Below are 12,452 nucleotides of genomic sequence, written 5' to 3' on the forward strand. Positions count from 1 at the left end.
CTTTGATGGACAAGTGTACTGGGCTTGCATGGCAAGGTTTTGGTGGCAGGGGGGTTACAGAGGTGGTGTCTGTGAGAAGTTGCCAGAAGCTTCCCCTATGTCTAGCAGTCAGTGCCAGCCAGCTCCAAGCCAGACCCACCACTGGCCAAGGCTGAGCCTGTCCCATCAGCAGAGGTGGTAGTGCCTCTGGGATAACAGATTTGAGGTGTGGTGGGGGGGTGGAAATGCCTGTGCAACTGCAGCTGGAGAAAGGAGTGAGAACATGTGAGAAAAACAACCCTGCAGATGCCAAGGTCAGTGAAAAAGGAGGAGGAGGAGGAGGAGGAGGTGCTCCAGGCACCAGAGCAGAGATTCCCCTGCAGCCCATGATGAAGACCATGGTGAGGCAGGCTGTTCACATGCAGCCCCAAAAGGTCCACAGTGGAGCAGATACTCACCTGTGGAAGACCCCATGGCAGAGCAGGGGGATGCCCAAAGGAGGCTGGGACCCCATGAGAAGTCTGCATTGGAGCAGGGTCCTGGCAGGACCTGTGGCCCAGTGGAGAGAGGAGCCCACCCTGGAGCAGGTTTGCTGGCAGGACTTGTGCTCTTCTTGGCATCCCTGAGAGGGACAGCTTTTCATTGAGTTATGTACCACTCCACAGGACAGCTGGGGAGAGGATTGGGCTGGAGAGACAGGAGGAACTGTTTTTCCATTAATCTCTCTTCTTAGTCCAAAATCAAGGGGAGTAGCCGTACATGTGGCATTCTCTGAAGAGATTTCTTGAAATTAATCCCCCTTTTTCCCCAGAAATTTTGACACTCCCCATTCTGGACTCTACTCACCATAACTGGGTTTTATTATCATGGAAAAAGAGTTATGCAGCATCAGAAAGCAAGGAAATAATAATTCATGCCTTGCAGCTAAGTGTGATCCAGGCTCCATTGCAGTCAGAGCCAGGAGTCCCACTGACGTCAGTGGGGCAGGGATTTCACTTCGGGAAGCTTGGGTTTTGTTTTGTGTTGGTGTTAAAGAGCCTGGGAACCCAGGCTTGATAAGGTCAAACAAGCCTAGCAGGGGCGATGCAATGCTCTTCTCCTCTCTCGGAGCTCAGGCACAGCCCAGACCACTCTGTGTGTGTCTGCCTCTGAATTATTAAACTGTCCAGCTGGTTAAAAATAGCACAGCAGCAACTCCCTTTCCAGCCTTTGACTGTTAAATGGGTCGTCAGAGCCCAGCCAAGGCTGAGGTCGTGGCCTGGGCTGCACATGTGGACAGGGCAAGGGAGGGAGGGAGAAGCATGTCGCCACAGAACCTGGTTCCAGCACGATGATATCAGCCTGTGAAAGAAAAGCAAGGCAAACTCAGAACATTATAAAGCTGCCAAAGAAAACACTGTCTTCACAATGAACAAAAGTCTGATTAATTATTAATTGCCTGCCAGCTAATTAGCATTCCCTTGGGCAGCTGTCTACAGAATGCCTTATATTTCCAACACACCGTGGGCCAACATCATCCATGCAAATGGCTTTGGAGCAGAGTTAGCAACTGATTTGTTGCCTGAAACAAGTTGTTTCCCTCCCGTCTCCCCATCTCCTCCTGTCACCTCTCTTTTCTCCACCCGGGGACTTGAGCTCATTACAGTGTGAGCTCAGCAGAACACATCCCTGGCTGATGAGTCTCCTTCCCGCCGCGCTTTTCCGAGGAAGCCGGACACCTCCCAGCAGCCACCCCTGTGCACAGCCCTCAGCCTGAGTAACAGGGGGATGACTGCAGGGCTCCAGCCCTGGAAAAAAGGCTTCTTTGGCTGCTGTGTGGCCAGAGAGGAGTGGAGCAGCTCTGGGTGGTGAGGCACTGATCTGCTGCAGAGACAGAGACCCAGTCTTGGCTTTAGAGCTCAAGGCATCATTTAGGCAATTTAGTGTCAGCTAATCATAGAATCATTTAGGTTAGAAAAGACCTTTAATCATCGGGTCTAACCCATTGCCAAGCCCATCACTAAGCCTTGTCCTTAAGCACCACATCTACACATCTTTTAAATCCCTCCAGGGGTGGTGACTCCACCATGTCCCTGGGCAGCCTGTTCCAAAGTTTGACAACCCTTTCAGTGAAGAAATTTTTCTTAATATTTTATCTAAACCTCCCTGCTTGGGTTCAGCTCCTATTAATGTTAATGGGACTTAGGCACATGCATCAAGGGCAGGCAGACCCTTTACAAGAGCAGAAACATAAATTACAGTTATGTACAGGCAGAGCAAGCCTTCAGCTTGCTGTTTTACCACGCCAAGAAAGATGCACTTTCCATTTTAAGAACTTAGCAGCTTTAATTTTTTTTTTTTAATGGAACAAGCCAATGTAGTTGATGAAATACTGCAACAAAACTTGAAGGTTTCTCATTTACGGTCACACTACTTGGCAAAGGCTGTCCACAAACTTATGCAGACTAGGATACTAGTTAAGGATTACTAGTATCTCCAAAATTCACCTTTCTGGGGCTTAAATACGTATCATGGTGTCCCTTCAGTACAGAATAAATTGCAAAGAGTTCTCGACATTTTCCCTGAGACCTTCACCCAGCCTCTGTCTTACACCTGACACCTGAGTGTGCCTGTCACTCATTCATTAGATAAAATGTGCCTGAGAGCTTAATAGGAAAGCAGGCAAAGTTTAAAAGGAAAGGCAGAGAAGGAAACAAGGATCAACTACAGAGTGGTCTCAAGTGTCAGCTCTGACTGTCAGCAGCCAGAGAAGGTGAGCTGACCTGGAATCCAGCAGTGCTAATGGATATTGCTCCAACAACTTCACCAGAGCTCAGGCTGATGCTCCAGCTCCAGAGGTTTGAGGAATGATCACTTCCCTTGCAGACAAGGCCAGGTGATGAAAGCTCCCATGGTGATCAGAGGAACTCTTATTAAAACAGCACAAGATCATGGAGCCAGAGAACAGTTTCCTGGTCTATTTACACATTTTTTAGAACAAGGAGTCCTCCATCTAAGACTACGTGTCCTGGCTGTTACTGCAATATAAACATCATAAAATGACTGTTTTCCTACCCCAAAGCCAGACAATAAGTGCTGATGCAGCAAGATGATTGAGATAAGAACAGTTGTTTTCAGAGTGAAGGGACACAATCTGTGGGAAGTTCTTTGTTTCTAGGCGAGGAACTTGATCTACCAAGCGAAAAAAAAATTGCCCCAATTACCACAGTCAAGTTTCAAGTTCTTTTTCTCATTCTACAGGTCTGTGCTGCCTGCTGCCTGGCTCCAACACTGCACCGTGCCAATGAGGCAGCACATTAGTCAAGTATGAAACCATAAAGTTACATCTCTGTAGATATGGGATATAACCCCTTGAAATATATAGGCACTGCAGAGGAGCAGAGCGTGGGTTTGTAGTACCCCTGTTAACACTTCTGCAAAGAACCTGCAGCTACGATGCACAGCCAGGTATTTTATTAGACTATATTCTCCTCGTGTACATGAGTCATATAAAGCACATAAACTCATGAAGTCCAACTAAGACTAGCATAAATCAGGGATAACACCAGTGGAGCCAGTAGAGTTGCACTGGGGTGAAAGTGGCATAAATCAGAGCCTGATCAGGTACACATTTTCTTTAAGGTAGACAGACCATTAAGTGGCTTACATAGACTCCTTATCACATTACAGTTCTGTAAGGTAAATAACAGTCACCATGCACTGTATATAATGAATTGCAGCCTGCAACATACAGCAAATGGCCATTTTTCTAGAGGAATCTCTCAGCTCAGAGCTCTGAGACCAAAAATAATGGGCAATATTCTCCAGCATTCATGTGTGACATTCCCATTAGTATTAATAGGAGATATGTGCCCAAAGCCAGGATGTATTCATCAGGAATCTGAATTGGATATTACTGAGGCTCCCGATGAATATTCCGGTCTCATCCCCAGCAATGACCCTCACAGGGAGCAGCCACAGCTCTTTACTCACCTTTGAACAGCACTTGCACGGGAAAATATTTACTTGGTGGCAGGTAGAGGTGGGATCAGAGGGAGCAGGGCAGTCTGGTGTCCCCTAACTCTGAGCATCAGCCCCCAGAGCAGCCTGCTGAGCCTCCAGGAGCAGCCCAGCCCGGAGCAGGGCTCACTGGGGCGAGCACGGGGAGGCTATCACAGGAAACAGCGCCAGGACCTGAAGGCTGCCTGGGAGCTGAAGCCTGAAGAAGATAAGAGAAGTGACCACAGAGTCACAGGACAGATCAGCAATAGAGCTAGTGAAGCCAAGGCTCTGACTTTATAGTTAAATATTCTGTTATATGCTCCTACCTTCCTGCACTTACCCTAAAAGGCTACAATCTCTCACTTTCCCATAAAGCTCAATCTACTGAGCTCAGACCAGTTCACACCAAGTTTATGCTGGAAAAGATAAAGAAACATGATCTCCAAAGTGCAACAGACATAATCAGTGAGAGAATATGATTTATTAAACTTACTGATGAATTTTACAGCATAAATGCCCAGCCTGGCTGTTTTTCCCCCAGTAAAGCCTGCTTTCTGCCTGTATACACATATTGGATTGGCAGCAAAGAGATCAGTGTGTTAGATCAAGGTACCAAAGTAATTTGTCTAGATCAGGGTAGAGAGATGTTTCTTTAAAGCTTAATACACGCATATATTGCTTAATTTTTGAATTCCACTTCAAGGTAACTGGGATACAGAGCTAAAGCAAGTTCAACAAGGAACCAAAGGTGACCAACACAGGCAGAGCATGCATGTGTACACAGCTCTGTTAACAGGAACAAATTGCTTCCTGCCCTAAATTGCTCCTAAGAAGGGCCATAAGCTGGTTCAAAACTAAATATACATCACAGCATATGTACTTGCTAAGAAGGTCATTAGACTATAGAGCTGGGGGAGAGTGCTGTGCCAGGAGAAAATAAGTATAAAAATAAGATTTAGGGGAATCTGTGCAAGAAAAAAAGAACTGAAAGACAGAGAAGGCCAGGGAGCACAGCTGCTTGAAATAATTCTTTAAAAAAAATGGTGCAGCTGCATGCCTTGTCCTAACCCCCTTCCTCTGAAGGTATGAACCTGAGCAATGCTGTTCCTGCCCTGCCCAAGTACAGGGATGTGGCATTATAGAGCACCTTATGGAGAGCCAAAGATGAGACTGAACATCCAGCCTAAAGAATTAGGGTTTAAGATTGTGGAGGTGTTGACTTACTTAGCAAAGACTTTCTTCACTGCACTAATATAGACTTCTCAGCTCAAAACACAAGGGCTTAATCCCAGGGCTACTGGCTTGTCAACAAAGTGTCCAAGAACACTGTCCATACCTTGGACAAGCTGTAATTAGTATAACAGAACAATGTAAACAGGACTCAAACGTGACTGACAGTGATACAATAGAGGGGTCAGGGGGAAGCTAATCCAGAAATTCAGTGTGCACCCCCTTAAGCAAGGAATTTGAGTGCAACTAAAAATAGAAGGTGAGACTGTCTGACAGCTAAATTGCCAGTAGTAGCTTAGCATGGATTCGGTTACATTGCTCTGCGACCCTCAGTGAATTAAATAGATTGAAATGCTAATGATAGAGTGAATTCCCAGCACAGAGGTAGAATAAAGTAGTCAGATTAGGTTTCAGACAAGGTGAGTTCAATGGCAGCAAAGAGATCAGAGTTTGTTTAGATCAAGGTACAAAAGTAATTTGTCTAGAACAGGGTAGAGAGATGCTTCTTTAAAGCTTGGGGGCTCCCCCATGTTAAGTAACATGTCAAAAGCAGCGCAGACCTGACAATCTATTTCACTGACTGTTATTTTATGTGATTTCTATCAACATTGGAACATTTTTCACTGATCTCAATACACTCATAACGGCATCATCATTTATCTCCTAATTAGTTAAATGCTGCTCTGATGACAGATGTGCAACAGTTCACCTGGGCTGTCACTCAGACTGTACTTATTTCTTCTCACTGGGTATTCTAACCAGAGCACTGCTCCAGTGAAACCAGAACTGTGGCATTTGTTCTCCTTTACAGGTGTTCACTCAGCATTGCAGCTTCGAAAGTACACAGGGGTTCATCCACACTGCTCCTCCTAAAGCTCAGGAAGCAACATTGCCACAGAAAGGACACAGGCCTGACCAAGTGTCCTGCCTGCCATTGCACAGACCGAGCCCAGGCCACCTGCTGAACAAAGCTTAAACCCCAGGCCAGTGATAATGGAAAGTGATACCCACAAACCACACACAAAATTACGATCTTGAAACTCCATCCAGGGTTCATCTGCTCAAAACAACTCTGGAGGCTCTCCAGGGTGGGTATATTACTACATAAATTCCAAGATCAATTTAGCCTTAAACAACTGATCCATCCCTTCTCATCCAAGGTCACAAGGCAAGTCAATGCCATTAGATTAAACCCAAACTTGATATAGGACGTGCTATCCTCGCAGTAAGGGCAATTAAAGACCTTACTTGACAAGACAGTGGGCTCACCATCACTCAGAGCTTTAAAAATGGGATTAGGCATCTTTCTAAAGGATGTGTTTCAATTCACTACCCTTGTAATTCAGGATAGTTGTTCTCTTAAGAACGTGACATTGCAGCTTGTCATTCAACTATCAATCAGGAGTGTCATAATACTTCAGTGTCAGTTGTCTGTTTCCATTACAATAAATAAATAAGAATTATGTATTCTAGGGAAGAAAAAGCAATGTAAGCCTGTGTAAGGTCAGGGGAGGCGTAACATGTCATGCCCATGGGAGTTGCTTTTGCTGTAGTGCTTATGAAGCCGAGAGCAGGAAATCCAAGCTCTCTGGCACCCGTGCTTTTAGTCTTAAGCACCAGACCTCACCATCTGGTCATTGGGTTAATTACTATATAGGGAAAAAAAAACAAGAAAAAAGAATTTCCAGAGCAATAATTTGATTGAGGTTGCTCTGTTTGAGGTCTGATACAAACAGGACCGGTTTTGAGGTGGCAGCTGACTTGGCAGGAATCAGCCCCTCAGCCAGACAGGCTGCATTTTGAGCAGTCAGCTTCTCAGACACCACATATGGGATGGGACTCACTTCTGCCTTCCTCTTCACCGAGGCCAGTTCTTGGTTTAGTCTCAGTATTACTACAGGAAAAAGAGTCCGTGGCCAGTGTTTGGGAACAGCTTTGATGGCCCATGAGCCATCACCCTCAGCCCTAAGAGTCAACAAGTCTTGGACCAGTGAAGATCTGAGTAACTACAGTCCCTCAAGCCCAGAGAAGTGAACAGCAGAGTCTCACCCCTTGTGGTTCCAGGCCAAAATGAGATTCAGCAAGTGGAAATAAGTCTTGAGAAGTAGAGCCCTGATGTGCTCTCTCCATTCATAGTAACAGTCCACTTTGTGCCGAGTGACTCATTACCATGAGTGCAGGGAGCGTGATTCAACCAGAAAAGCACATGTAATTTGCATAGATTACTTTCCCACTTGGTTTCCATGCTGTGAAGTAACAGGGACTGCCTTCAAGACAAAAAAAAAAAAAAATCCCATGAGTAATTTTTTGCTTAAGTGTTAAGATATAATAGATTGAAGAGACATTTAGATATGGCAGTCCAGAAAAAAAACACAAACCAACCAATTGCGAAGGAAGCCTTGTGTTCCAGTCATTTCTAGTGTTGTGAAAGTGAAGGGAAACTGTTGTTCAGAGAATGCTTCAAAGTAAGAAATAAATGTTTCTGTGAGCCTGTGGAAGAATGACAGAGGGGGCAGCCTCAGCCACGAGCTGGCTGGATTTCAATATTTGCTTTTCTTTCCTGGCTGGGTGCATGTTGTGTTTTTGTCACTGCAGACACCACCCTCGTGAGCCTCTGGGGAAAGACACACCACTGCAGAGCTTGCACCTCGCCCTGGACACTGCAGCATTTCACAAGATGAAACTCAGAGAGCTTTCAGCATTCGTATATCCAACCACTGACCTAAAATGCAGATGTGATTTCACTTACAACTCTGCACTGAAATGCAGTGGCTGCAGTGGGTAGCTTAAAATTTCTTCTGCTGAAGCCCTTGCTGGCAGAATCGTGATAGGAATAAGGTAAAGTCACAAGGGCAAACCCAAACTGCTTACTTTGTGCATAAATGGTTTAATGTGACAGGGCATGGGGGAAGCAGAAGATCTGTCAGAAAAAATAAACAGGAAAGAAAAATATTACTTCAGAATAACTCATCCCAAGTAAATTGAGCTTCCAGAAGAAGCAACATGTAAACTATTGGGTTTCAAGAGTTTCATCCTGACTCCAGGCAAAGTATGATGCTTCACTTGACAAACAAACCAAGGTCAGGAAAACAACTTTGCTGGATTATGACAGCAGGGAGGTATCTGGAAGAACTGAAGTGACACATGGCTCACCAGACAGAGGGCTCATTTTACTGTAAGGGAGCAGTCAGGCTGCACATGAGGCACATGAGTGTTCAAACTCAAAACCCACAGACCCTTTCCCCACCACAAAGTCAATAACACCACATTCTTAAGAAATGTGCAGAAGCAAAGTTGCACCTCCTTACAGCAGCCCAAAGCAGACATGCAAATCAGCATCCAGCTGCAAACCTGTGCTGTTACTCAGCTTTCTGTCCATGGGTTTGTATCTCATGAAGCTGCTCCTTTAGCCTGGCATTTCTTGTCCTTCTGACCCAGTGGCTTGGAGGTGGTCACCTAGATTTTGTGCTTAAAGAGGAGGGTCACCTCTGCTGTCCTGAAGGATGGGATATGTCACTGCAGAGATGGGTGAAATTACACCCTCTACAAGGCACTCCCTTAACATTCCAAGTAATTTTTCTTGAACTGCATAAAGAAACCAGCTGGAAAATAAAGAGAAGACAAGTAATAGAAGGGCATTGCAAAAATAAGAATTCAGAAATAACAGGACAAAAAATAAATCCTTGTGAAGACTCAAAAGCAGTGTCACATTTTGATCTGGTTCAAAATAGGGATGTATTGTGGTCCCAGGGAAACTAGGACTCACCAGAGAACAGAAAACAGCAAAGTGTTCTCCCAGCACAGGAGTATTCCCAGTTCCTCCAGCTCAGACAGTCTCAGAAATCCTGTTGTTATCTTTCCCATACTTACCACATAGTTCACACTCCTTTGGTGTCCTCCAGCCCCTTGGCTGTGCTCCCAGCCACACTGGAGGCACGTGCTTGTAGACACAGCCCTGTGAACCCACTCTTAGCCAGAAACATCACCCAGGACCTGAGCACACAACTAGAACAAAGAGCCCCAGCTGTTTGAGGACTTCCTTTTAAATGTAAAAGTGTTCTGGGACACCCTGCAGCAGGAGAGACCACACAGGTGAGAAGACCATTGCTTCCAGCTGACAGGCAGAGGGTGTGGGCTCTCCTTAGGAGCTGGCAGAGGTTCAACAGCTGTTTGGGATCTGCTTCAGTCTTGCTGCAGGCAAATCTCACCAGACCCCCTTCCAGAAGGTGTTCAATAGCATGAACTAAATCATCAAATGATCCACGTCAGGCAAAACAAACTGATGGACTTGGGTTATTTTAAGGGGAATTAAACTAATGTGCAGTTAATTTCTGGTACAGGTAATCTCTGCTGCAAACACCTCTCTGGTCACCCAAGGGGTCCATACACCCTAAGTACCTACACACTGCTGTGTCTGCTCCCAGTGGCTCAGTAGCTTTGTTTTCTTCTACAATGATGATGTCAACACACAACATTAGTAACAGTCTGTCTAATAAATAAGATTAAACCCTCCAAAACATCAAAACTTTGGCTTGTCAGCACTTCCCAGGGTCCTTGGCAAGTGGGCCATGTTTGCACGTGGCAGCAGCTGGAAAGCTCATCTCCAGCTGAGACCTCCTTGGGTAGAGCTCTGTGAGGAAACAGTGGTCAAAGTGTACTAGGTGAGAGTTTACAAATGGGGAACCGAGGCACAGGAAGGTTAATAATAATGATACTTTGCATTTCTTTATTACTTTAAATGGTCCACACCCTTTACAGACGTTGACCCTCCCCAGTGCCCTGGGGAGAGGTGACTGGCTATTATTACCCTGTTTTTCACAGGTGGGGACAAAGAGGGTGAAACGTGCCACTCCTCAGGCCAGATAGTTGACAACTGGTGAACATATTTCTGTGTTTCAAGTCCAGCTCAAGTGCTTCACAACCCTCGTGAAATATCTTAGTAATTCTCCTCCTGACCAGCCTTGTCTCATTGCTCCTCATAAGTGCAGACACATGGAGCATCCTTATGTCCTTTGCAGAAGCAGTTGGTTGGAGACCAAGCCTAAGGTGGCCTCATCCAGTGAGGACAAACAACTCCTTTCCCTCAGACAACCCTCTCCCCTAGCCCTGCTTGCCACCAGCATCCCAAGTGTGTGTCCTTGCTGGGCTCACTCCTCCTAAACATCTTCCACACGGATTTTATTGCTCCAGTGTTTCCCATAACAATCTCCTCCTTTTCCCCTGCTTTTCCAGCTGAAGGAGGACCACACAGGGATGGGAATGGGGCTGAGCAATGATTTCTAGGAGGACAACTAGAAAGAAGGGAAATAGCTACCAGGCAATGTTGACAGAAGTCTGAGTGGAAATTAAACAGTTTCTCACCAGCAGAGGAAGCTTCTGGAGCAGGCCTGGGAGAGCAGCAGCAGGGGGTAAAAATCAAGGACAAAAAACCCCTCAGCCAACATATGTAGCTTTAAGATGGAGCTTGATCAATCTCTAGGGGTGGCTGCCTGGGCCCCACGGGATCAGACCTGCTGATGGAGGCAGTGTCTCCAGCCTGGTGCTCCGTCTGACTTCCTTGAAAGCCCTGAGCTGCACAGCTCACAGCTGCCAAGGTTCATTTCTTTAAAGCCTTGGCTGCCAAGCGAACAAAGCTGGGACACCAGAGTGGTAATCAAGAAAATTGCATTGCAGCACTCAGCTCCCAGCCCTGCTCCTGGCACTTTGGGAATCTGTGTCTTAATGTCCTGAAGCAGTGCCCCCACCCTTCCTGTGACGGGGACTGCACTAGACCCACCTAAGCAATGCCCTGGGATGCTTTGGCACAGGGCTGGCAGTCCTGACTCCAGTGGCACTCAGTCACACCCAGCTGCTCCGATTCATCTGGCTCTGCTACCAACATAAATTAGTAGCCAGGGTTTCCTGTGGTCGGCATGTTCTGTGGACACGGATCACGGGCCCCTTGTGTCGAGCTTGTGGAGAAGGCTGGAACAACAGCAAGGGGGTTGGTGCAAATGAGGAAACAGTTGGGAACTCCTGTTCCAGAAGGCAGCCCCTCCCCTGCCCTCCCCTCCTGGCTTTCCCAGGGCACACATTGCCCTTGTCCCCCCCAAAATCAGCGAGGCAGCGGGCACGCTTCCAGCCAGAGGGGATGAAAGGGCCGGGTCAGAGGCCGGGTCCTCCCGCCTGACCCGTGGGGTGTCAGAGGCAGCTCAAACCCATCCATCAGATGTAAGTGCTTGGTTATCACAGGGGGAGTGCTCGGGGCTTTGTCTTCATGGGAAGATTGCACTGGTATCGTTCAGGGGATGAACACAAATTGCTGTGATCCCTTGGGGCCCTTCTTCGCTAGAAAAATGTGAGTCCTTAATGCTCATTAATTAACTCAGAGTAGGCTTTGCGGGAAATGTGTAGTTTTCACATGAATCAGTATGTTACATTAAAGACCAGCTCTGCATATTTTATTTGCTGTATGATTCAGCAAAACTCCAGCATGCACTTAAGTTTTAAACATCTGCTTAGAGCTCAGTGAAGTCAGTGGAAGGCTGCTAAAGCACTTCAGTGAATTGGAGCTAATTTAGGTTGGGTGTGATTTAAGATTAGGCATCAGAAATCAAAAATCTCCAATACTTTCCCTCGTACTATAGTACCTGAACATGTCTTCCTTTCCTTTTGGCTGGAAAACTGCTGTCACTGTGCAAATAGGTAAGTAAGACTCCAGACTACAGAAGATTCAAGTCTGGCTTTGCAGTCATGGTGCAGAGGTGTGTGTTTCTCTCTGCAGGACCAAGTCAGCCCCTGTGCAATAAGGACCAATACCCTGGTTTCCTGAGAGCTGTTGCACTAAAGACTGAACTGCTTTTGTGCCAAGAGGCTACAAGGCGCTGCCCAGGTGTGCTGAAGAGCTTGTAAAAGTGCTGTGTGCATTTGGAAAGCACTCACAGCCTTGGAATGACAAGTTAGTGCTATAAAGCTGAGAAGAGCATCCCCTGATCAGCTGTGCTTTTCTGCCAGGAAAACATGTGCCAGGGGAAGGCATTTCCTGGAGCTCTCTTCTCCTGCCATGAGATGAGGACACAAGAGGAAAAGCTGTCCTTCAAGCTGGGGCCACCTTGCAGCTGGGGCAAGACTCGGGGTGTTCCTGGTTCTCTCCTGCCCCACTTCACCTTTGAAAGGGCTCCCTTCCTCCACCTCTGCAGTGTCAGCCACCAAAGCCTAAGGATTGCTCTTTAACCTTAAAATCTGACAGCACAGTGCTGCACTGCTGTGATCCTGTAATCGTA

The sequence above is a fragment of the Pseudopipra pipra genome, chromosome 18, assembly GCF_036250125.1.
Source record: "Pseudopipra pipra isolate bDixPip1 chromosome 18, bDixPip1.hap1, whole genome shotgun sequence".
In the NCBI taxonomy this organism is placed as follows: domain Eukaryota; kingdom Metazoa; phylum Chordata; class Aves; order Passeriformes; family Pipridae; genus Pseudopipra; species Pseudopipra pipra.